The sequence below is a fragment of the Triticum dicoccoides genome, chromosome 3B (assembly GCF_002162155.2).
Source record: "Triticum dicoccoides isolate Atlit2015 ecotype Zavitan chromosome 3B, WEW_v2.0, whole genome shotgun sequence".
In the NCBI taxonomy this organism is placed as follows: Eukaryota; Viridiplantae; Streptophyta; class Magnoliopsida; order Poales; family Poaceae; genus Triticum; species Triticum dicoccoides.
The window spans coordinates 789,397,061-789,424,313 of NC_041385.1; the positions used below are offsets into that span (position 1 = coordinate 789,397,061).

Genomic DNA, 27,253 nt, shown 5'->3' on the forward strand with positions numbered 1-27,253 from the left:
TAAACAGATGATGATCTGAGAGTTCACCAACAACCACAAGCTAGACGCCAAAGTCATTGGGGAAACCATCTTCAAGCTTCAAGAGAAAAGCGAGCACCTCCAAGCCCAGATCTACGTACTGCAAAACAAGAACTGTGAGTATGAATATAGGATCAAAAGGATTAGTTTGGCTGCAGATTTAAGGATCCCGTAGACTCGATCATCCTTCTACGATGGTGAGCCTATGCCTTGGAAGACGGACGACAAGCCTACATCATCAACAATTCCTACTTCACCACCTCCGAGGACATAATCACATGGGTATGGGCACTCCCCTTGGCAACTGCCAAGCTTGGGGGAGGTGCCCCTTTATCGTATCACCATCACACTCCTATCTTTACTTTTTTATTTCGTTCAATCCTCTTAGTAGTATGTTCATCTAGTAGATTGAAGTTTTGATATCAAGTAGTTTCGAATTTTGCTTAGTGCTCTCTTTTTGTAATCGAGTCCGTGAGTTATCTATAATGAAGATCAGTGTTGAGTCAAGGGCTTTGCTTTGTTGCCATGATTTTGAGAAAAATAGAAAGAATAAAAGAGTTCATATTGATCTTGTGGATAGTAATAACTTCACACATAGAAAGTATGAGGCATAAAGGTTGTTGAGTGTTGATAAACGTAGTTTTGGTCATCATCGCAATTAATAGGAAGTAATAAGGGAAGAGAGGTTCGCATATAAATACACTATCTTGGACATCCTTTATGATTGTGAGCACTCATTAAGTATGACATGCTAAAAGAGTTGACGGTGGACAAGGAAGACAACATAATGGTTTATGTTTTCTCACATCTCAGTTAAAGTATGTTGTCTTTGACCTTCCGAACATGTTGAGCTTGCCTTTCCCCCTCATGCTAGCCAAATTCCCAGCACCAAGTAGAGATACTACGTGTGCTTCCAAATATCCTTAAACCCAGTTTTGCCATGAGAGTCCACCATATCTACCTATGGATTGAGTAAGATCCTTCAAGTAAGGTATCATCGGTGCAAGCAATAAAAATTGCTCCCTGAATATGCATGATTTATTAGTGTGAAGAAAATAAGATTTATATGATCTTGTTATGGAAGCAATAAAAGCGACGGAGTGCATAATAAAGGTCCATACACATGTGACATATAAAGTGACATTCTTCCGTAGTAAGATTTTGTGTATCCAACCCTAAAAGCGCATGACAGCCTCTGCTTCCCTCCGCGAAGGGCCTATCTTTTACTTCATGTTCTTACTTTATGCTTTTATTTTGTGCTTGAGTCAAGGTGATCTCCACCTTCCCCTTTTTCATTTTATCCTTTGTAAAGCTCTTCGTGTTTGAAAGATCGTGATATACAGATCGTGATATACATATCCAATTGGATGTTCATTAGCATGGGCTATTATTGTTGACATCACCTAAAGGTGAATACGTTGGGAGGCAACATAATAAGCCCCTATCTTTCTCAGTGTCCGTCTGAAACTCCATAACCACAAGTATTGCGTGAGTGTTAGCAATTGTAGAGGACTATATGATAGTTGAGTATGTGGACTTGCTGGAAAGCTCTATTGTTGACTCTTTCTGATGTTATGATAAATTGTGATTGCTTCAATGGCTGAGATTATAGTTTGTTAGTTCTTAATGAAGTTTGTGAACCATATTTGATATTGTGAATTGGTTGTTACTTGAGCATAAGAAATTATATAATGGAATATTTATATGTTGCTGTTATAAGAATGATCATGATGCCCTCATGTCTGTATTTTATTTTTATCTACACCTCTACCTCTAAACATGTGGACATATTTTTCAATTTCGGCTTCCGCTTGAGGACAAGCAAGGTCTAAGCTTGGGGGAGTTGCTACGTCCATTTTGCATCACGCTTTTATAACAATATTTATTGCATTATGGGTTGTTATTACACAATATATCTTAGTACTTATGGCTATCCTCTCTCATTTTACAAGGCTGGCCATGAAGAGGGGGAATGCCGGCAGCTAGAATTCTGGCTAGAAAAGGAGCAAACGTTGGAAACCTATTCTACACAACTCCAAAAGTCCTAAAACTCCACGAAACAACTTTTTGGAATTAATAAGAATTTCTGAGTGAAAGAAATACACAAGGGGGCCCACATCTTGTCCAGGAGACAAGGGGGCACGCCCCCACTATAGCCCCCCATCTCTTGGGCCCCCTAGTGGGCCTCCGGTGTCCATCTTCTGCTATATCATCGCTTCTACCCTGGAAAAAATCGTGGGCAAGCTTATGGAAAGAAACTCCGTCGCCACGAGGCGGAACCTTGGCGGAACCAATCTAGGGCTCTGGCAGAGCTGTTCTGCCGGGGACACTTCCCTCCGAGAGGGGCAAATCATCACCAACGTCATCACCAACGATCCTCTCACGGGAGGGGGTCAATCTCCATCAACATCTTCACTAGCACCATCTCCTCTCAAACCCTATTTCATCTCATGTATCCAATCTTGTATCCAAATCCACAAATTGGTACATGTGGGTTGCTAGTAGTGTTGATTACTCCTTGTAGTTGATACTTATTGGTTTACTTGGTGGAAGATCATATGTTCAGATCCTTAATGCATATTATTACACCTCTGATTATGAACATGAATATGCTTTGTGAGTAGTTACTTTTGTTCCTGAGGACATAGGTGAAGAATTGCTATTAGTAGTCATGTAAATTTGGTATTCGTTTGATATTTTGATGAGATGTATGTTGTCTTCTCCTCTAGTGGTGTCATGTGAACGTCGACCACATGACACTTCACCATTATTGGGCCTAGAGGAGGGCATAGGGAAGTAATAAGTAGATGATGGGTTGCTAGAGTGTCAGAAGCTTAAACCCTAGTTTATGCGTTGCCTCGTTATGGGATGATTTGGATCCACATGTTTCATGCTATGGTTAGGTTTACCTTAATACTTTTGTTGTAGTTGTGGATGCTTGAAATAGGGGTTAATCATAAGTGGGATGCTTGTCCAAGTAAGGGCAGTACCCAAGCACCGGTTCTCGGTGTACAACAGTAGGGGCCTAGCTTTTGACCCCTTTACTTGTGCACACGCAGTCAGAGCCACCTGCCACGACCACACGAGAGCAAGGCAAGAGAGGGAAGATGGAGAAAAGCCAAAGCCACAAGAACAAGCAAAGCAAACGACGAAGGACCAAGACCATAAATGTCGCACGGGCAATGCAGGTTGCCCCGACAAGGATCCTTGCCGGGGGCAGCCATAGCAGCCCCGGCAAGATCCTTGCCGGGGCAACTCGTCCACACGCCCATTGAGCGAGCCACCATCGAGCCCACCGACGCTGAGCAGTCGCGTTGAGGAAGGGTTCGGGAGGCACCTCCCTGGAGGCATGCGGATCTTTGTGAAGACAAAGAGCAATCAAGATCAAAAGAGGATAGGAAGGCAACCATCCTCACGAAAGAAACCCACAGGGCTCCCCGGCAAGATCCTTGCCGGGGAAGCCCGCGCGTGATGACCCACAAGTGTAGGGGATCTATCGTAGTCCTTTAGATATGTAAGAGTGTCGAACCCAACGAGGAGCAGAAGGAAATGATAAGCGGTTTTCAGTAAGGTTTTCTCTGCAAGCAGTCAAATAGTAGGTGATAGATAGTTTTGTGATAAGATAAATAGTAACGAGCAAAAAGTAAGTAAAGTAAATAAAGTGCAGCAAGGTGGCCCAATCCTTTATGTAGCAAAGGATAAGCCTGGACAAATTCTAATAATGAAGAAGGAGCTCCCGAGGACACATTGGGAATTATCGTCAACCTAGTTTTCATCACGTTCGTAAGATTCGCGTTCGGTACTTTGATAGTTTGATATGTGGGTGGACCGGCACTTGGGTACTGCCCTAACTTGGACTAGCATCCCACTTATGATTAACCCCTATTGCAAGCATCAGTAAATACAAAAAAGAGTATTAAGGTAAACCTAACCACAACATTAAACATATGCGTCCATATCAACCCCTAACGAAGCAACGCATAAAGTAGGGTTTAAGCTTCTGTCACTCTAGCAACCCATCATCTACTTACTACTTCCCTATGCCTTCCTCTAGGCCCTAATAATGGTGAAGTGTCATGTATTCGACGTTCACATAACACCACTAGAGGAAAGACAACATACATCTCATAAAAATATCGAACGAATACCAAATTCACATGACTACTAATAGCAAGACTTCAACCATGTCCTCGGGAACAAACGTAACTACTCACAAAGCATATTCATGTTCATAATCAGAGGGGTAATAATATGCATAAAGGATCTGAACATATGATCTTCCACCAAGTAAACCGATTAGCATCAACTACAGGGAGTAATCAACAGTACTAGCAACCCACAGGTACCAATTTGTGGTTTTGATACAAGATTGGATACAAGAGATGAACTAGGGTTTTGAGAGGAGATGGTGCTGGTGAAGATGTTGATGGAGATTGACCCCCTCCCGATGAGAGGATCGTTGGTGATGACGTTGGTGATGATTTCCCCCTTCCGGAGGGAAGTGTCCCCGGCAGAACAGCTCCGCCAGAGCCCTAGATTGATTCTGCCAAGGTTCCGCCTCGTGGCGGCGGAGTTTCGTCCCGTAAGCTTGCCCATGATTTTTTCCAGGGTAAGAGTGATGATATAGCAGAAGATGGACGTCGGAGGCCCACCAGGGGGGCTAGGAGATAGGGGGCCGTGCCCTACAGGGGAGCGCGCCCCCCTGTCTCCTGGACATGGTGTCGGCCCCCTGGCCTATTTCTTTTGCTCATAAATTCTTAATAAATCCAAAAAGTTTTTTCGTGGAGTTTCAGAACTTTTGGAGTTGTGCAGAATAGGTTACCAACACTTTCTCCTTTTCCAGCCAGAATTCCAGCTGCCGGCATTCCCCCTCTTCATGGTAAACATTGTAAAATAAGAGAGAATGGCCATAAGTATTGAGATATAATGTGTAATGACAGCCCATAATGCAATAAATATTGATATAAAAGCATGATGCAAAATGGATGTATCAACTCCCCCAAGCTTAGACCTTGCTTGTCCTCAAGCGGAAGCCGAAATCAAAAAATATGTCCAAATGTTTAGAGATAAAGGTGTAGATAAAACTAAAATACGGACATGAGGGCCTCATGATCATTCTAATAACAGTAACAGATATAGATTTTTTCATCTGATTTCCTATGCTCAAGTAATAAGCAATTCACAATGTCAAGTATGGTTCATAAACTTCATTGGGAACTAACAAACTATAATCTCAGCCATTGAAGCAATTGCATTTTATCGTAACATCAGAAAGAGTCAATAATAAAGATTTTCAACAAGCTCACATACTCAACTATCTCGTAGTCTCCCATAATTGCTAACACTCACGCAATACTTGTGGTTATAGAGTTTCAGCCGGACACTGAGAAAGATAGGGGCTTATTGTGTTGCCTCCCGACGTATTCACCTTTAGGTGATGTCAACAATAATATCCTATGCCAACTTACATCCAATTGGATATATGTATCATGATCTTTCAAACACAAGGAGCTTGCTAAAGGATAAAATGAAAAAGGGGAAAGGTGAGGATCACCTTGACTCAAGCATAAATTAAAAACATAAAGTAAAAGATAGGCCCTTCACAGAGGGAAGCAGAGGTTGTCATGCACGTTTAGGGTTGATGCATGAAATCTTAATGCAAAAGAACATCTCTTTATATTGCCCCTTGTATGTGGATCTTTATTATGCAATCCGTCGCTTTTTACTTCCACAACAAGTTCGTACAAAGCTTATTTTCTCTGCACTAATAAGTCATACATATTTAGAGAGCAATTTTTATTGCTTGCACCGATGACAACTTACTTGAAGGATCTTACTCAATCCATAGGTAGGTATGGTGGACTCTCATGGCAAAACTGGGTTTGAGGATATTTGGAAGCACAAGTAGTATCTCTACTTGGTGCAAGGAATTTGGCTAGCAAGAGGGGGAAAGGCAAGCTCAACATGTTTGGAAGGTCAATGACAATATACTTTAATTGAGATGTCGGAAAACATAAACCATTACGTTATCTTCCTTGTCCAACATCAACTCTTTTAGCATGTCATACTTAATGAGTGCTTCACAATCATAAAAGATGTCCAAGATAATATATTTTAATGTGAACCCCTCTTTCCTTATCACTTCCTATTAATTGCAATGATGACTAAGGCTATGTTTATCAACTCTCAACAATTTTTATGCCTCATACTTTCTATGTGTGAAGTTATCACTATCCATAAGATCAATATGAACTCTTTTATTCTTTCTACTTTCTTAAGATCATAGCAACATAGCAAAGCCCTTGACTCAACACTAATTTTTATTATAGATAGCACACGAACTCGCTTACATATTGAGATCACAATGCAAAACTCAAAACTACTTGATATCAAAACTTCAATCTACTAGATCAAGATACTACTAAAAGGATCGAACTTAATAAAGCGGTAAAGATAGGGGTATGATGGTGATACGATACCGGGGCACCTCCCCCAAGCTTGGCAGTTGCCAAGGGGAGTGCCCAAAGCCAAGTGATTATTTCTTCGGAGGTGGTGAAGTGGGAATTGTTGATGATGTTGGCTTGTCGCCCGTCTTCCAAGGCATAGGCTCTCCATCATAAAAAGTCGATCGAGTCTCCGGGATCCTTAAATCTGCAGCCAAACTCATTCGCTTGAATCTATATTCATACTCACTGTTCTGGTTTTGCAGGTCATAAATCTGGGCTTGGAGATGCTCAATTTTCTCTTGAAGCTTGAAGATGGTCTCCCCAATGACTTTGGCATCCAGCTTGTGGTTGTTGGTGAACTCCGTGATCATCATTTGGTTGGCGTTGAGTCCACGCTCCACCATCCCTTGACACTTGAAAACTTCTTTCTCCATGGCTTCAAGCTTTGTCTCCATGCTCCCGGTACGCCTTGGTCCCTCCACATCGCGGATGTGCAGCACCCCCTGATGCATCTCAATGGTTTTAGGGTGATGCAGCACCTCCGCGAGATAGCGGATGATAACCCTCTCGAAAAACTTGTCCTTGGAAGTGCTTGGAGACGACATGATGCTCTAGATCTGAAACAGAAACAGCTCGAAATGAAAACAGAGGATATTTGCGTGATACGGTGGTCAAAACCTTCGGGAGTATATATAATTAATTTTTACCGACCAAAATACGTAACATACAAGAAAACGGAGTCCGGGAGGCACACCAGGTGCTCACGAGATAGGGGGCGCGCCCTACAGGGGGGTGCGGCCTCCTCTCCCGTGGGAGCCTCATGTCCCTTTCGGACTACTTCTTTCTTCCTAAAATTCTTAAATAATCCAAAACTGATAAAAATTGTCATTAGAATTGTTTTGGAGTCGGTTTACTTACCGTACCACGTACCTATGCCTTTTCGGGGTCTGGAACGTTCTGGAAAGTGTCTCTTATGTATTCCTTGGGGGTTATGGTTTCAATAATATTAGTTTCAACATTGATAGGATTACCTGAAATATAATGTTTAATTCTTTGACCGTTAACCACCCTCAGATTTTTACCTTCGAAGTTGTTGATTTTTATAGTACCAGAACGATAGACCTCCTCGATAACGTAGGGACCTTCCCATTTTGAGAGAAGTTTTCATGCAAAAAATCTTAAACGAGAGTTGAATAATAACACATAATCTCCTACGTTAAACTCACGCTTTTGTATCCTCTTATCATGCCAGCCTTTGACTTTTTCTTTGAAAAGCTTGGCATTCTCATATGATTGGGTTCTCCATTCATCAACTGAGCTAATATCAAACAACCTCTTCTCACCGGCAAGTTTGAAGTCATAATTGAGCTCTTTAATAGCCCAATATGCTTTATGTTCAAGTTCAAGAGGTAAATGACATGCTTTTCCATAAACCATCTTATATGGAGACATACCCATAGGATTTTTGTATGCAGTTCTATAGGCCCATAATGCATCATCAAGTTTTTTTGGACCAATTCTTTCTAGATCTATTCACAGTCTTTTGCAAAATTAATTTGAGCTCTCTATTGCTCAACTCTACTTGACCACTAGACTGCGGGTGATAAGGAGATGCGATTCTATGATTGACATCATACTTAGCAAGCATCTTACGAAAAGCACCATGAGTAAAGTGTGAACCACCATCAGTCATAAGATATCTAGGGACTCCAAACCACGGAAAAATAACTTCTTTAAGCATTTTAATAGAAGTGTTATGATCAGCACTACTAGTTGGAATAGCTTCTACCCACTTAGTAACGTAATCAACAGCAACTAAAATATTTGTATAACCATTGGAGGCAGGAAAAGGTCCCATATAATCAAAGCCCCAAACATCAAACGGTTCAACAACAAGAGAATAATTCATAGGCATTTCTTGACGTCTACTAATGTTACCTATTCTTTGATATTCATCACAACATAAGACAAACTTACGAGCATCTTTGAAGAGAGTAGGCCAATAAAAACCAGATTGTAGTACCTTGTGTGCAGTTCTATCTCCAGCGTGGTGTCCTCCATAAGATTCAGAGTCACACTTGCGTAGGATTTGTTCCTGTTCATGCTAAGGCACACAACGTCTAATAATACCATCTACTCCTTCTTTATAAAGGTGTGGATCATCCCAAAAGTAATGTCTTAAATCATAAAAGAATTTTTTCTTTTGCTGGTATGTGAAACTAGGCGGTATATATTTAGCAACAATGTAATTAGCATAATTAGCATACCAAGGAGCAGTATGAGAAGCATTGACAACCGCTAATTGTTCATCAGGAAAACTATCATTAATAGGCAGTGGGTCATCAAGAACATTCTCTAACCTAGACAAGTTGTCTGCAATGGGGTTCTCAGCTCCCTTTCTATCAATAATATGCAAGTCAAATTCTTGGAGCAAGAGAACCCATCTAATGAGTCTAGGCTTAGCATCTTTCTTTTCCATAAGATATTTAATAGTAGCATGATCAGTGTGAATAGTAACTTTGGAATCAACAATATAAGGTCTAATCTTATCACATGCAAACACAACTGCTAAGAACTCTTTTTCAGTAGTAGCATAATTTCACTGGGCAGTATCAAGAGTCTTACTACCATACTGGATAACATTCAATTTCTTATCGACTCTTTGCCCTAAAACATCACCTACAGCATAATCACTAGCATTGCACATAATTTCAAAAGGTAAATTCCAATCAGGTGGTTGAACAATAGGTGCAATGATCAAGGATTTCTTAAGTGTTTCAAATGCTTCTACACAATCATCATCAAAGACAAAAGGAATATCTTTTTGCAATAAATTAGTCAGAGGCCTAGAGATTTTAGAAAACTCAATGAACCTCCTATAAAAGCCGGCATGACCAAGGAAACTTCTTATACCTTTTATGTCCTTAGGACATGGCATCTTTTCAATAGCATCAACTTTGGCTTTATCAACTTCAATACCTCTCTCGGAGATCTTGTGCCATAAGACAATGCCTTCATTAACCATAAAGTGACACTTTTCACAATTCAGGACGAGACTAGTGTCTTCGCATCTCTGCAAAACTCGATCAAGGTTGCTCAAACAATCATCAAAAGAGGATCCATAGACGGAGAAGTCATGCATGAATACCTCACAAATCTTTTCACAAAAATCAGAAAATATAGCCATCATGCATCTTTGAAAGGTAGCAGGTGCATTACATAAACCAAGAGGCATACGTCTATAAAAAAAGTACCAAAAGGGCAAGTAAAAGTAGTTTTAGATTGATCCTTCGCGGACACAATTATTTGAGAGAAGCCAGAATAACCATCTAGAAAGCAAAAATGTGTGTGTTTGGATAGCCTTTCTAGCATTTGATCAATAAAAGGTAAAGGGTAATGATCTTTCTTAGTAGCTTTATTTAACTTACAGAAATCAATTACCATCATATAGTCTGTAATAATTCTTTGCGGGATCAATTCATCTTTATCATTAGGAACAACGGTAATACCTCCCTTTTTAGGGACACAATGGGCAGGGTTTACCCATTCACTATCAGCAACCGGATAAATAATACCTGCCTCAAGGAGTTTTAGAATCTCTTTTCTTACCACTTCCTTCATTTTGGGGTTTAATCGTCTTTGAGGATCTCTAACTGGTTTGGCATCTTTCTCCACTGAAATTTTGTGTTGACATAATGTGGGACTAATTCCCTTAAGATCATCCAGAGTATATCCAATAGCAGCTTGGTGCTTCTTCAGAGTTTTCAATAATCTTTCTTCTTATTTCTCTGAAAGGTTAGCACTAATAATAACAGGATATATTTATTTTTCATCAAGATAAGCATACTTGAGATTATCAGGTAAGGGTTTGAGTTCGAACACGGGATCACCCTTGGGTGGAGGGGGATGCCCAAGAATTTCAACGGGAAGGTTATGTTTTAGCATAGGTTCTTGTTTAAGGAACGCTTCATCTATTTCTTCCCTTTCCTTCATAGACATATCGTTTTCATGGTCTAACAAATATTGTTCTAACGGATCAGTTGGAGGAACAGCAATGGAAGCAAGACCAATAATTTCATCCTTACTAGGTGGTTCCCTTTCACGAGGTTGTTTACTAAACTTAGCGAAACTAAACTCATGAGACATACCATCTATGCCAAAAGTGACAATATTCTTTTCACAATTAATCTTAGCACTAGCAGTATTCAAGAAGGGTCTACCAAAAATAATGGGACAAAAATTATCTTGTGCGGAACCAAGAACAAGAAAATCAACAGGGTATTTAATCTTCCCACACAAGACTTCAACATCTCTAACAGTCCCAACAGGTTTAATGGTGTCCTTATTAGGAAGCTTAATAGTAACATCAATGTCTTCTAATTCAACAGGTGCAATATCGTGCATAATTTGTTTATAAAGATCATAAGGTATTGCATTAGCACCAGCACCCATATCACATAAGCCATGATAACAATGATCTCCTATTTTAACAGAAATAACAGGCGTGCCTACAACAGGTCTACGTGTCTTAGTATCGGGTCCAGCAATATTAGCTGTTTCACCCAAGAAAGAGATAACATGCCCATCTAAGTCCTCATCCAAGAGATCTTTAATCATAGCAATACCAGGTTCAACATTAATTTTCTCAGGAGGTGTATAAGTCCTAGTATTACTCTTACGAACAACAGTCGAAGCTTTAACATGATCTTTTATCCTAACAGGAAAAGGAGGTTTTTCGACATAAGCAGTAGGAATAATAGGATCACTATATGTAATAGTCTTTTCTTTGATTGTAATAGGTGCAACTACTTTCACTTCAATAGGAGGATTATATTTAAACCACTTCTCTTTAGGGAGATCAACGTGAGTAGCAAAAGTTTCACAAAAAGTAGTTACTATCTCAGAGTCAAGTCCATACTTAGAGCTAAATCCACGGAAAGCATCGGTATCCATAAAAGATTTAACACAATCAAACTTATGTGTCATACCTGACTCCTTACCATCGTCGGAATCCCAATCTTCAGAGTTGCTTTTAATTCTTTCCAATAGGTCCCATTTGAAATCAATAGTCTTCAGCATATAGGAACCAACACAGGAAGTATCGAGCAGGTTGCGATTATCAAGAGAAAGCCGAGCATAAAAATTCTAAATAATTATTCCCCGAGAGACCTCATGATTGGGGCATGAATATAACATTGACTTAAGCCTCCCCCAAGCTCGAGCGATGCTTTCTCCTTCGCGAGGCAAGAAATTATATATGTAATTACAATCACGATGAACAAGATGCATATGATAGAACTTCTGGTGAAATTCCAACTTCAGTCGCTTATAATTCCAAAATCTCGTATCATCACATAGCCTATACCATGTCATTGCATCCCCCTTCAAAGATAAAGGGAAGACCTTCCTTTTGACAACATCATTGGGGATACCTGCAAGCTTAAATAATCCACAAACTTCATCCACAAAGATAAGGTGTAAATCGGGATGCAATGTTCCTTCTCCTGCAAAGGGATTAGCTAGCAGTTTTTCTATCATACCCGAGGGAATATCAAAGTGAATATTTTCATAAGGTTCAGTAGGTTGAGGAGCATCTCTTTGCTCTTATTGTTGGGGTGAATATACCCCAAACAAGCCCCTCAAAGGATTAGTTTCCATAGTGACAAGTAACAGAAAGTTTCAGCACACTATATAAATGTTTCCTTACCAAGTTCCACTCACCAAAAGCGCTACACTCCCCGACAACGGCGCCAGAAAAGATTCTTGATGACCCACAAGTGTAGGGGATCTATTGTAGTTCTTTTGATAAGTAAGAGTGTCGAACCCAATGAGGAGCAGAAGGAAATGATAAGCGGTTTTCAGTAAGGTTTTCTCTGCAAGCACTGAAATAGTAGGTGATAGATAGTTTTGTGATAAGATAAATAGTAACGAGCAAAAAGTAAGTAAAGTAAATAAAGTGCAGCAAGGTGGCCCAATCCTTTATGTAGCAAAGGATAAGCCTGGACAAATTCTAATAATGAAGAAGGAGCTCCCGAGGACACATTGGGAATTATCGTCAAGTTAGTTTTCATCACGTTCGTAAGATTCGAGTTCGGTACTTTGATAGTTTGATATGTGGGTGGACCGGCACTTGGGTACTGCCCTAACTTGGACAAGCATCCCACTTATGATTAACCCCTATTGCAAGCATCTTCAACTACAAAAAGGAGTATTATGGTAAACCTAACCACAACATTAAACATATGGGTCCATATCAACCCCTAACGAAGCAACGCATAAACTAGGGTTTAAGCTTCTGTCAGTCTAGCGACCCATCATCTACTTATTACTTCCCTATGCCTTCCTCTAGACCCAAATAATGGTGAAGTGTCATGTAGTCGACGTTCACATAATACCACTAGAGGAAAGACAACATACATCTCATCAAAATATCTAATGAATACCCAATTCACATGACTACTAATAGCAAGACTTCACCCATGTCCTCAGGAACAAATGTAACTACTCACAAACCATATTCATGTCCATAATCAGAGGGGTAATAATATGCATGAAGGATCTGAACATGATCTTCCACCAAGTAAACCAATTAGCATCAACTACAGGGAGTAATCAACACTACTAGCAACCCACACGTACCAATTTGTGGTTTCGATAGAAGATTGGATACAAGAGATGTACTATGGTTTTGAGAGGAGATGGTGCTAGTGAAGATGTTGACGGAGATTGACCCCCTCCCAAAGAGAGGATCGTTGGTGATGACGTTGGTGATGATTTCCTCCTCCGGGAAAGTGCCCCCGGCAGAACAGCTCCGCCAAAGACCTATATTGTTTCCGCCAAGGTTCCGCCTCGTGGCGGCGGAGTTTCGTCCCGTAAGCTTGCCCATGATTTTTTCCAGGGTAAGAGTGATGATATAGCAGAAGATGGACGCCGGAGGCCCACCGGGGGGGCCAGGAAATAGGGGGTCGCGCCCTATAGGGGGGCGCCCCCTGTCTCCTGGACAGGGTGTGGGCCCCCTGGCCTATTTCTTTCACTCATAAATTCTTAATAAATCCAAAAAGTTGTTTCGTGGAGTTTCAGGACTTCTGGAGTTGTGCAGAATAGGTTTCCAACGTTTGCTCCTTTTCCAGCCAGAATTCCAGCTGCCGGCATTCCCCCTCTTCATGGTAAACCTTGTAAAATAAGAGAGAATGACCATAAGTATTGAGATATAATGTGTAATGACAGCCCATAATGCAATAAATATTGATATAAAAGCATGATGCAAAATGGACGTAACAGCACGCCACGGCAAGACCCTTGCCGGGCCACCCGGCAAGACCATCGCCAAGCGCATCGGCAAGGCCACTGCCACGCCCGCACCCGCCAAGTTCCTACCGTTGTTCGTACGCAGCCACCGACCCAACCAGCTGGGCAGGAGCCTGTGTGGCAGCATGCAAACCTTCATGGAGACTCCACCACCGCGCCACCTCAGCTGCCTGCCCGCGTAGATGGCGCTGCATGCGTTGCTGGCCGGGGCGCGTGTCGAAGCCAGGAGGGGCGGTGACGGACGGGACGGGCCTCACCCCCGTCCCCCAATAAAGTGAAGGACACCTAAGCCCCGCATTTAATCTGTCTCGTCTTGTAATGCTAGCGATAGCCATGCAACGTTGTAGCGCTTTCCACCTCCTATGTGCTATTGTGGCAGCCCCTTTCGCCTGTAAAAGGAGGCCATGGCATACTGAGAGGGGATGGGCTCTTTGGAACCTCGCAGCACCCAGAGCTAGCTCAAGAGCTCAAGAACACTAATACAACCACCAAAGCAGGATCGTAGGGTTTTACGCATCATTGCGGCCCGAACCTGGGTAAATCCCCTTTGTGCCATCCACTAGTCCCGCTCTTCTCACGATTCCGCGCCCCGCAACCACAGAAGGGATCCCAGTGATCCCATAGGTGTCGTTTCCCACTGATATCTTTGGCGCCCAGGTAGGGGGCGCAAATTGTGAGAATCTGGCCTAAGGGTAGGCCTGGTAGTTCATCATTGCCACGGCACCTGCGGAGAAAGCGGCCAAGAGGGCGGCGCTGCCCGTTGACGTGAAGGACGCTGAGGCGGCAACGAAAGAGCTAAGTCATGCTAAAGTTTAAGTTCTTATCCTTAATTATAAGGTTGTTGTCCTCGATGGTTCTGCCTATGTATGAGAAACATGTACGCGGAGGGGGCCCCCGCAATTGGCAACGCCCTAGTTCTGTTTCGAGCCTGCTCAACAGTTCGAGCGGCCGCGTCGAGAGCGGCAGGGTAGCCTTCCGTCACCATCTACGCTCTTGTTTCTGACTCGAGTCAAGCTCGACAGATCGAGCTGCCGCGCTGGCGGCGGTAAGGTGCTCCGCCGGCAGCAAGCACACCCGGCAGGCTAATGAGGATCCGTCCTCAAGGCGCCGCCCCGGGTTTACGCGCCGACAAGCTTACCCAGACGACGTGGGGCATACATACAAAGGAAAATCGAACAGGAAAACAACATGCATAGTTTTAGGGGTACTGTAGAGTCATATTACATAAATTGCCGCCGCAGTTCTAACTAAAGATAGCATTTGTCTTGGTCATGAACCTGCAGCGGCGATAAGAAACAAGGTGCTAAGTCCCGGCGTTGGCCCTCCAACCTCTTGATTTTGTCGATGCGGCTGAGGATGGGCTGGATACACTCGTTGAGTGTTGCGATGTTAGCATCCTCCGGCAAGCTCTTCAGCACCGCTTCGAAGTCGAGGTCAGGATGACAATGCGCTATCTTGACGAGCACCCTGGTGATGACCCCCTGGCAAAGAATCCGGGACTCTTCGGCAAGAGAGGCCACCCGGTTGGAGTGGAGCCTCTTCAAGGCGCCAACGAACCTCTCAAAGTATATGGTCAGGCTGGCATTGGGGCCCGGGTTTACTTCCGGGGCATACTCCATGCCTGGCACCCCCATGATGGCCAGCTGGTCGGCAGCCGAGTTTGCGACGGCAGCAAGGTGCTCAAGCCAGCGTTTCTCGTCCGCCTTGTGATCCTTGAGGTTGGCGGTCTCACTCCTCAGCAGCTGCTTCTCCGTCTCCAGCTCCCTTGTCAGGAGTCCCTCCCGGGTCAAGGCCCCCGACAGTACCTCCTCGAGCTCTCCCAGCTTCTACTTGAGATCTTTGATGGAGGCGTTGGCCTCGGAGAGCTCTCCGGATTTTCCAATGATCTCACCATGCACCTCTGTCAGGGTGCCGTTGAGTGTGTCCTTCTCCTGGGACAGCTTCAGAGTTTGATCCTCCAGCTCTTTCACCTTGCCGGCGTAAGCCTGAGCCAGGGTGTTGAGTGCCTCCTGATACCTCCGCTCCAGCTCTTGGGTCCGCTGCAGGACGAGCTTGTCCACTTCTTCATCCTTGCCGCGGAGAGTGGCGGCAAGCTTTTCCTCGCGTGCGGAAAGGTCCTCCTCCTGGGTCCTCTGGGCGGCCTCGTGCTGGGACTGGGCGGCTGCGGTCTCGTCAGCCAGCCTCTTCGCTGTTTCCTGGGCCTTCTAGATGTCGGCCAGCCTCATGGTGAGCTCCTGGTCGCGCCTGGCCAGCTCGCCCTGAGCGGCCTTCACCTCGTCCTGAGCCTGGCGCCACCAACCCTGTGCCTCGGCGACGCGCTCCTCAAAATATACCTCAACTTTCTCCACCACCGCCGTCTTGGACTTGGCCTTGTCCAGGCGAGTGCGGTGGAGAGCCTGGAGTTTCCAAAAGTTGGCGCCCATCGCCCGGAGCAGCTCCTCCTCCTGGGAGCCATCGCCGTCGACGCTCGGCTCGTCGAGAACGTCAAAACCGGCGGCAGCAAGTACCTCGTTGTCGAGCAACTCCCCCTTGACGGGGGATCTAGAGCTTGACACGCCTGGAAGGTGGACGAAGAGATCATCGCTCACCTTCAGATACTTGCCGGAGCCAGAGGCGGCAGAGGAAGAGCGCTGGTCGTCGACCATTGCCTCCTCGGCAGTGGCCTTGCCGGTCCCCTCGATGGGCCCCTTGCTGGGCTCCTCGGCACTCTCCTTGTCGGGGCCTTTAGTGGACCCCTTGGCGGCGTCTTCGGCGGCGCCCCTGGCGCTCTCCTCGGCAGCAATCTTCTCCGCCTCCGCCGTGGCCTCTGCGGCGACGTCCTCGATGGTGGTGTCGACATCCTCCGAAGAAGGGCCTGAACACCAAGAAAGAGACGGGGTGGAGCCAAGATCGAAAGCCGGTGAGGAAAAGAGAAAAAGAAGAATGTGAACGAAGAAACAGACGGGCAGCCTACCTGCACCAGGCCGAGAGGTAGAGGCCCTTTCTCCGCCAAGATCCGGCACCGAAGAAAAGCCACCGGCGCCTGCGTTCTCCTCTTCCTCCTCCGTGTGCATGGCCTCGGGGCTTGGTGCCCTTGCCAGGGACGCCCCACGGGGCGGTGTGGTTGACGGAGGAGGCACGATAGGAGAAGCCCTTTGTGGCTCCCCTTGGTGCTGCTCCTCTCCTGCATCCACGGCATGGTTAGCACTAAAGCACCACGCATAACGCACGCTGATGGAGGGCGGGTGATGGACTCACACTGGTGGCTGGGCCGAGGGCTGCTGTCCGGGCTGCCCAACACCACCAGTGGCGTGCCGGAGGTGCCTGCCGGGGGATGGCTGCTCGCCGATGTCCGGGCCCTCTTCATCCTCTGGGCCAGCGTCTCCACGTCTCTGCAAAATTGTTGCTGAGCAAGACCACCCCCGTCGGCAACTTGAAGACGGGATCCTTGTCCACCTTGCCGGCCTTCGCGACAGCCCTTGCCACCTTGCCGGACCGCTCCACCTCGCCCTCTTCATTAACCTCGAGCTGGAAGATTCGCTGGCAGAGGTGAGCATGCCTCAGCACCGTTAGATTATGGTCGAGGCCAGGGCGGAGCCTCATGATATCAGCAGCATTCACAAAAAGCCAGACCGACCTCCCCTTGTCGTGCAGAGGGGCAATCCTGCGGTGGATGAAGTCCGCGCCGATCATATCGATGGTGAGCCCGGCCCGGGTAAGCCTGAGGATCCTGGTGGTGGCAACCGTGAGCTTCGCATCGTCAACGTCGACGTCGCCCCAGTCCTTCCCACGGACCAGCGCCACCTGACGGACCTCACAGAACGCTGGCGGGTTCTCCTCCTCGATATAGCACCATCGTCCCCACCACTCTTCCCACCTCTCCTTTATGGCGCCGTCCAGATATGCTCCTTTGGCCCTTGGAATCCAAGTGACGCTGCCGGTGATGGCGCCCCCTTTGGGATCCGAGGGGAGAAATAGTGGCGGAAGAGCGTCATGCTGGGATGCACCCCGATGAAGCCCTCTCAAAGGTGTGCAAAAAGGGCCATACACGCCACGGCATTTGGGGTGAAGTCAAGGAGGCGGAAGCCGAAGGTGTACATCATATCCTTGAAGAAATCAAAGAAAGGGGGACAGAGCCCGCAGGAGAAGTAATCAACGAAGAAAGGGTACCGATTTGGGGAGGGCCCAGCGCTGGCAGGGACGACACGTGTGGCCGGATGCCCCGTCGTCTTTCCCCCCATCTTCACACCCCACAGGGTCTTGTAGTACTCCCGGAGCATGGGCACGTCGACCGCCAAGGGAAAGAGGGCGAACTGCACCCGTCGCGCCACGAGCTCGCTCTCCGACGGCTCCGCCACGCCGGCATCCTTGGCCGCCCCCTTTCCCTTGGAGGATTTGGGCGCCATTGCGGTCGCAGAAAGCAGGGGATGGAGGAAGTGCGTCGGTGATGAGCAGAAGCAGTAGGCTCGAGGAAGAAGAAAGGGGGGCGGCGGTTTCAAGATGGAGGGAGGCGCAGGAAAGGAGAAAAGTGAGAAGTGCGCCCGTGGTTATCCTTTTTTATGGGGAAGATGCGGGCCGCCTCCTTTCCCATTAACTGCGACGTGACGCATGCGTGCGGTCGCCATCCCACGTATGCCTCCCACGTCACGCATGCACACGACCTCCACGTCGCGCGTTCAACGCGGGTCGTGGGGAAGCGCAGCGGGAAGAACAATGGCCGCGGTAAAATCCACCTCAACTGCCCATGCACCATTCTGGGCCTGGCCCAACAACGTGTTGCGCTTATGTGTGGCCCAGGCCCAGGGGCTCCTGTCGGTGTACAAAAGTAGGGGCCTAGCTTTTGACCCCTTTACTTGTGCACGGGCAGTCAGAGCCACCTGCCACGACCACACGAGAGCAAGGCAAGAGAGGGAAGCCGGAGAAAAGCCAAAGCCACAAGAACAAGCAAAGCAAACGACGAAGGACCAAGACCACAAAGGTCACGCGGGCAATGCAGGTTGCCCCGGCACCTCAGCAGCCCCGGCAAGATCCTTGCCGGGGTAGCTTGTCCACACGCCCACTGAGTGAGCCACCTTCAGGCCCACCGACGCTGAGCAGTCGCATTGAGGAAGGGTTCGGGAGGCACCTCCGTGGTGGCATGCAGATCTTTGTGAAGACAAAGAGCAATCAAGATCAAAAGAGGATAGGAAGGCAACCATCCTCACCAAAGAAACCCACAGGGCTCCCCGGCAAGATCCCTGCCAGGGAAGCCAGCGCGCCACCACAAGACCCTTGTCGGGCCACCCGGCAAGACCATCGCCAAGCGCACCGGCAAGGCCACTGCTAGGCCCGCACCCGCCAAGTTCCTACCGCCGTTCGTACGCAGCCGCCGACCCAACCAGCTGGGCAGGCGCCTGCGTGGCAGCATGCAAACCTTCGTGGAGACTCCACCACCGTGCCACCTCAGCTGCCTGCCTGCCTACATGGCGCTGCATGCGTTGCTGGCCGGGGCGCGTGTCGAAGCCAGGAGGGGCGACGACGGACAGGATGGACCTCACCCCCGTCCCCCGATAAAGTGAAGGACACCTAAGCCCCGCATTTAATGCGTCTCGTCCTGTAATGCTAGCGATAACCACGCAACATTGTAGCGCTTTCCACCTCCTGTGTGCTACTATGGCAGCCCCTTTCGCCTATAAAAGGAGGCCCATGGCATACTGAGAGGGGATTCGGCTCTTTGGAACCTCGCAGCACCCAGAGCTACTTCAAGAGCTCAAGAACACTAATACAACCACCAAAGCAGGATCGTAGGGTTTTACGCATCATTGCGGCCCGAACCTAGGTAAATCCCCTTTGTGCCATCCACTAGTCCCGCTCTTCTCACGATTCCACGCCCCGAAACTGCAGAAGGGATCCCAGTGATCCCAAAGGTGTCATTTCCCACCGACACTGGTCCACCCACATATCAAATTATCAAGGTACCGAACAGGAATCATATGAGCGTGATGAAAACTAGCTTGACGATAATTCCCATGTGTCCTCGGGAGCTCCTTTACCATTATTAGAAATTGTTCAGGCTTATCCTTTGCTACATAAAGGATTGCGCCACCTTGCTGCACTTTATTTATTTTGTTTACTTGTTACTCGTTACTATTTATCTTATCACAAAACTATCTATCACCTACAATTTCAGTGCTTGCAGAAAACCATACTGAAAACCGCTTATCATTTCCTTCTGCTCCTCGTTGGGTTCGACACTCTTACTTATCGAAAGGACTACGATAGATCTCCTACACGTGTGTGTCATCACAAGTCACTTGTGATTTCTGGCGCTGGGAGCTTGAATATGTGGAGCATCTGGTTGAAACAAGGCGGCTGGTTGGTGATGTTGATGTAGATGCAATTGGTGCAGCTAAGGACAGGAGAGAAGAGCTTGAGAGGCAGAGGACTAAATCAATGGCAGGCAGAAGCACAGCTGGAAGGGGCATGACTGGAAGAGGCATGACTGGAAGAGCCACTGTAGGCAGAGCTTATTATGCCAGTTCTAGTGAGAATAAGTATGCTACCAAGCAGCAAATTGCTATGTTGTTAGGATTAGGCAGAGAGATTTTGCTGCTGCTAAAGCTGTTGATGGCTTTTGTTATAGTGCTTTGTGTGATGTGTTTCACCTTAATTAAGAAGAATTGAAGTGTTGTTAAATGAGTAGGTGTAGGTCTTCTAAGAGATCTCTTGTTTTAAATTGAGCATACTAAATGTCGGTGTAGAGATCTCTTGTTTGCTCAGTATGAAGTCTTGGTTGGATTGCTTGTTGTAATGGATAATATGTCAGTAATATGAAGACTTGTCCTAATATTTGAACTGTATTGCAATTACCTACAGAAATATGACAGATGTAATATATCAGTAATATGAAGTCTGCTTGACCTAATTGCTTTGAAATGACTGACACATGTATTTGATGTCAGAAGTGTAGTTAAACTAATTCTAACAGAAGTGTACCTAATTTTGTCAGAAATGTACTTTATCTGGCAGAGCTAATTCGGCATTGTAGGCAGAGCCAATTATGCCAGCTCCACCAACTGTAACTCATGTCAGCCCAGGTCCCCTTTCTCAACACAACTGAACTACTTGTACCTGCTGCAAACACCCACCCAGCAAATTGCACTCTACATGTAGCTTTGGTCCATCACTAGTCCACCACCAGATCCCCTTCTTCTTCTTCATCTTTCATCTTCAATTTTGTGCACCACCAGATCCCTTCTCTCCTATGTCCGATAGCAGCAACAGATCCCCTTCTCATCTTCAACCATGGTGTCCTGGGATGATCTTCCTAGTTCTTCTGAGTGCTCCCCACCCAGTCTAGGGTTTCTCAGCTAGGGTTTCTCTGTCAATTGATTCCAAATGTCTCTCTTTTGTTTGGCCACCTGCCACAATTTCTTGTGAGGAATGGAGTGGCTTGGCTACAAATCTGCCTAACTTTAGATAAGGGCATGGATCTTTGTGTGAGAAGCATGTGGCATTTGAATCTGTTGATAGTGGCAGAAGGTTTCTAGCTTGTGCACAGAAGGTTAGTAATTTTTTTTGCATTTGGCACTGTTAAATAGGAAGACATTTAAATTATGTTTTAAGTACCATCATCATGCATAGAACTGAATACTGGCAGTTAACTGAATTTTTTGTTTGGTCTAAATTGTTAGGAGGTACCTAAATGCAGATATGTTGAGTGGGTTGACCCTGAGTTGCCTGATGCTCTGAAGATGAGCCTAGATAGTATATGGACCATGTATGAACAGGAGAAAAGACAGAGGCTCAGACAAAATGTTGTGAGTGCTGAAGAAAAATTGAAGGTTCTTGAAGAGAAGAAGATGGAGAATGAGTTGAGGCATTTAAAGCTTGATTTTACTAAGATGGTGGCTGGGAAGGAGCAGGCAATGAGCCAATTAGGCAGCACACAACTTGCTCTGACTGATATAAAGGAAGAATTTGAGAAGAAGAAGATGACAGACAAGTCAATAACCAACATTCATCAGGTCTTTGGGGTTAAAGCAGAGAAAGAGAGGGACCAAGCAGTGCAGGAGAGGGACCAAGTGATTCAAGAGAGGGGTGATTTGAAGCATGAGAAAAGGAAGCTTGAGTACATGATTGGTGACCTATTCAAACACAAAGAGCCACCAGGGAGAAGATAATGAAGCTGAAGGGCATGTTGAATGAATTTGATTGAATTTCTGTCATTGTAAAAAATGACTTTGTATCTTTCCTAGAATGTGTACTTTCTGTCAAATGAACATGAACCTCCTCCTGGATTTGTGTCACTTGTACTTTCTGTTAAATGTTATCTAAATTGGGCTTAGATAACTAAATTGGGTTAAGATAACTAAATTTAGATAAGAAATTGAAGCTAACTGTCAGTGTATCTGCTCCACCATCTTGTGAGACAATGACCTCCTCATGTGTATCTTGGCCATCAACATGGACCTCCTCATCTGTAACTTGGCCATCAACATGGACGTCCTCCTGTGTTACTTGACCATCATCTTGTGTGACATGAACCACCTCCTGTGTACCTTGGCCATCATCTTGTTGTGGCAGAACAAGTTCATCATCTGACACGTCATCATGAATGGCCCTTGGACCCCTTCTTGTTGTTCTCTTTGCTAGATTTGGCAAAATGCTAGCCTTTCTTTGATTACATCCTTTGATGTTGTGGCATGATTCATGGCAGTGTGAACATGTTATTGTGGTTCCATGTCTGCTCATCACCTTGGTTCCATCTTTCTTTTCAATCTCATAAGACTGTTTTCTCCTACTCTTGTTTGAAGGCCTTCCTACTTTTTTTTCATAGATAGGTGGCTTGATTTCACAACCATTCATCTTCTGCCACTCACTCCTATCTCTGCAAGGCTTGATAATGGGTTTGTATGCTAGCTTGAATGCTTCTATACTGTAACAGGAGTGCATCAAACTCTTAGGATCAATCCTCTCAAGCCTGCAGCATGCAATTGTATGGTGACATGGAACTTCACTAAGATCCCACCTTTTGCATGTACATCTTTCTTCCTTCATGTCAATAATGTATGTCCCATTCCTGTTGTCAACCTGAAAGATGCCATCACCAGCCCCTGAAACCATGCATGTAGCTGACAGCTCTATATTCTTCTTAATTCTTTTCCTAATTTTTGGGCATATTGAGCCAGGCTAGGTCTCTGCCTCCTTTCTTTTGTTGTAGAATCTGACCATGAGTTGTGTTTTGATCTTGTCAATCATTGATCTGAGATGCATCTCCCTAGCCTGAAGAATATATTTGTTGAAAACATCATAGTTGTTGTTCAGAAGGATATCATACTTGACCAATTCTCTTTGGAAGCCCCTAACCCAAGTGTTGGGTGGTAGCTGCTCAAGCCATTTGTATGCTTCTAGGTTGATGGCCTTCATTTCCTTCATGCTTTCAGTCCATGGTGCTGGTGTTGTGCTCCTTGCACCCTTCCACAACTGGTTCTTAAGAACATCTCCTTTTTGTGTTTGCTGAAAATTCTGCCATATATGCCTACACATTGTCTGTGCTCTGCATCAGGAAAGTGCTGCCTCACTCCCTTGATCAGCCCCTTTTGCTTATCTGACATTATAGTCCATGGCTCCGTGTTTAGAATTCCCAAGTCACTCTTCAGATTTGACAGAAACCATTCCATGTGACAGTGTTCTCTACCTCAACAACTGCAAAAGCTAGAGGGCAAATGCAGTCATTAGGATCCATGCAAACAGCACACAGCATAACACATCCATACTTTGTCTTTAGGTGGCAGCCATCCAAACAAATGATAGGCCTACATGGTTGCATGAAAACCCTTTTATAGGCATCCAGAGAGAAATAACAACTTCCAAATATGCCATCACTGACACCCACATAGAAAGAACTGCCTGGGTTTGATCTTCCGAATTCTTGTGCATAATCCCACATGCTGTTGTACTGCTCCAACTCATCTCCTTCAATGACTTTCTTCACTAGCCTCTTAGCCCTTCTGAGCTTGCTACTTGTTGCTGTCATGTTCCAATCTTTCTGAACGACCCTTGCAAAAAATTTCATATTAATGTTTTCATCTGCTCTGAAAGAATCAACATATTTTCCAGCCATAAAAGGAGGAGTGAATGACTTAACACACCATTTCTTTATGCATGTATGCTTTGGGTTGTATTTTTTGATCATGAAGCAGTTGATTCTCCCATCAAATAATGCAGACAAGGTCCAAGGGCACCCATCTTCACAAATGGCATTGAGTCTTTTCCTATCATTTCTGGGGCATTTAATGCCAACTCTCTCCTGACAAATGTACTCTTTGATAGCTTTCTTCAGGAACTCAACAGATCTAAAGGTCTGGCCAACTTGAAACTGTGGTTTAGTGAGGTCTTTCTCTCTAAAACTTTTGAAATTTAGCTTCACCTTATCTTCATCAAAACAAGGCAGACACATATCCACATCTTCAGTAGGATCATCATGTTCTTCTTGCACTGCTTCACCTTTACCTTTCTCACAATCAACATTTCTGGCAAATAATTCATCATCATCATCAAGATCAATGTCTGAATCAACATGCTGAGGATTGTATTCTTCATTTGAACCATGGATTACTAAATCACCAACTGCATCTGTTGTATCCATGTTCAAAAACCTATAGGATTTTCTGGCCCTAAACCCAAACTAAGATGAAAGGTAAGTAGTTCCTGGCTGGGGTGGACTTGGTATGAAATCATCTTCTTCTGACTCTGCTCCACTTTCTGACTCTACTTCATCTTGCTCATGCTCTTGATCATGCTGAGGCAGCTCCTGTTCCGCTTGAGGGAGCTCAGCCTGCTCCTGTTCCACTAGAGTGAGCTCAGTCTACTCCTCTTGATGTTGTTGTGCCTGCTCCTTTTGCTGCCGGCGTGCATTCTCCTTCTTTGGCCTAATGCCACTGAACCTGGCAATTGGAGGATCCTCATCATCAGATTGAACATGAACAGGAGAAATAAATGATCTCATGCTCTCATCATCATCAAGGAAAATCTGGTAGAAGTGGTTGCCATTCGAAGCACAATCCTTCATGTTTTCTGTCATAGTGTTGTCCCCTAACTTAATCCCTCTTAATCCATTCTTGTAGACTGTCAAACCAGGAACACACCAATAAGCCCTGATCCTTTCCTCAAACTCATATACAATTTCCTCCACTAGAATGACAACAACATTAGGTGTCCAATTATCTATGTCACAGTAATCATACCAAATGTAGTAATCTTTGTGATAATCCCTGTGCTTGCCAGCACAAAGAAAATAGCCACCATGTATGACCTCAAGAGAGAAGTGGTTGCTTAAGGGTCCTGCAAAACAATCAAAGTGAAAAAAGTACAAACATTTCAGACAAAGGCAAGTACAGAGAGGTTCATACAGTACAAAATTCAGACTTTTCCAGAAAGAAAAGCAGAGATTCTTGGCCTCCAATTAACAAATGTTGTTGGGACCTACGGTAGGGTGCGTCGACTGCAAATTAAATTTCCTACGTGCAAAACAATAGGAACATGCTATGGGAGATGGATCACAAATCGTTACCACTAGATGCGCAGTGCCGTGCAGCGGAAGAAGAGTTGGGGCAGCGCGTCCACGTGGATCGTCTCCTTCTCGTCTGATCTCCCTCGAACACCCGGTCGTCCGATCCCACGTACAAGTTCCCCGGAGCGGTGCAAGTGCACCACCTCTAACGGTATCCGCGCGTGTAGGAGGAACACCGTGCGGCGGACTGCTAGGTCCGATCACACATTCGGTGGCGAGTGGAGGTGGCTATTCGCAACACATACAAACCTTAGTCGCAACACCGAAGCGATTAACCGCATGAGTGTGCCGCACCCCCACTTTATATAGGCGTCCGTCGCAGGCTCAACATTTGGGCTTTGCACGGACCCTAAAGCCCAAAGTCTACTCGGTCACGTTCCTAGTCCAGTTCGGATCGCATCTGACCAGTGTCCTACGAGCTGACCTCATAGGTTCCTTCCCTTAAGCGCGCGACCCCTTAGGTTCAAGTCGGCTTGGTCACAGTTCGGATCACCTCTGACCTGCACGGTTGGTAGCGGCCTCTAGCAAGGCATGCCGACCACCAAGCAGACTATGAAACTGGTTAGGCGAACCTGTACAACGTGTCACACTTCTGTTCCCTTTGCCACACGATATATGTTGTCGGGCTCAAGGCGAGATTGTCATGCTTCTGCTAGCCCGACCTCTTTCTCATTCCAGTGATACCTACCACTATCTGGATTATCTCATAATCCTTGTTGCATGGCCATGCTTATCCTGGTCGGATCACACGAGGGGCCCAGAGTATATCTCTCCTGATCAGAGGGGCAAATCCCATCTTGCTCGACCATGTCTTGCAGCATGGGACTGGACAAACTCGAAACCTACCTTTGTAACTACCCAGTCACGAAGTAGCGTTTGGTCGGCCCAAAGCAAGTCTGTCACCATCCCGAGTACATTTGTCAGCTCAGGTCTTAGGACATAGAACATATGTTGTACTAGAGACTCACAGATGACATATCGTTGCATCTCATAGTTGGGTCTGTCCGACTCGGACCTTATCTCGACTCGGATCTGACTACGTCGAATCCGACAAGACCTTTCCAAGTCCATATTATCCGGTGAGCATCCAATGCTCCATGGCTAGTGAGACCAAGCCATTGACTGTGTCATATGCTAGTCTAGTCGGCTGCGCGTCCACACAGCCCTTTCGATTAGGGACCTTTTAGGACAGTCATCATACAATGCATAGTCCCACAAACAAGTCACGTACTTGCTGATACACATCATTGATAATGTCCAAGGACTATCTTTATTCATAAACACATAGGAAATATCATCATACATGATTGCCTCTAGGGCATATCTCCAACAGTCTCCCACTTGCACTAGAGTCAATCAAATAGACATCGAATGCCCATAGCTCTAACGTGCCCCTCATGCTTGGGTTGTGGAAGCGGCTTAGTCAACGGATCTGCAACATTTGCATTCGTGTGAATTTTGCATATGTCTACATCACCATTCTTTACGATCTTTCGTATCAGGTGATATTTCCGATCTATGTGTCTGACTTGTGGTGATTCCTCGGCTCCTTGGCTTGTGCGATGGCACCAGAATTATCACAGTAAAGGTCCAACGGTTTCACCGAGGCTGGGAAACTACAAAGATCATCTACAAAATGCCGGATCCAAACACCTTCCTTTGCAGCTTCAGAAGCCGCAATGTATTCGGCTTCTGTGGTAGAATCGGCCATCGTATCCTACTTGGAACTCATCCAGTGCATTGCTCCTCCATTCAGGACGTACACGAATCCAGACTGTGATCGACAATCGTCTCTGTCGGTTTCGAAACTAGCATTGACATAACCCCTTGCGACGAGCTCTTCCTCACCTCCATAAACTAGGAACATCTCTTTAGTCCTTTTCAGGTACTCCAAAATAGCCTTTACCGCTGCCCAGAGACTCTCACCTGGGTTGGCCTGGTATCTACT

At 45.6% G+C, this 27,253-nt stretch overlaps 1 pseudogene; it reads left to right on the forward strand.

Annotated features, from left to right (window-relative positions):
• Nucleotides 1-18,319: 18,319 nt before the first annotated feature.
• Nucleotides 18,320-21,948, forward strand: LOC119280048 (annotated as a pseudogene).
• The last annotated feature ends 5,305 nt before the right edge of the window (nt 21,949-27,253 follow it).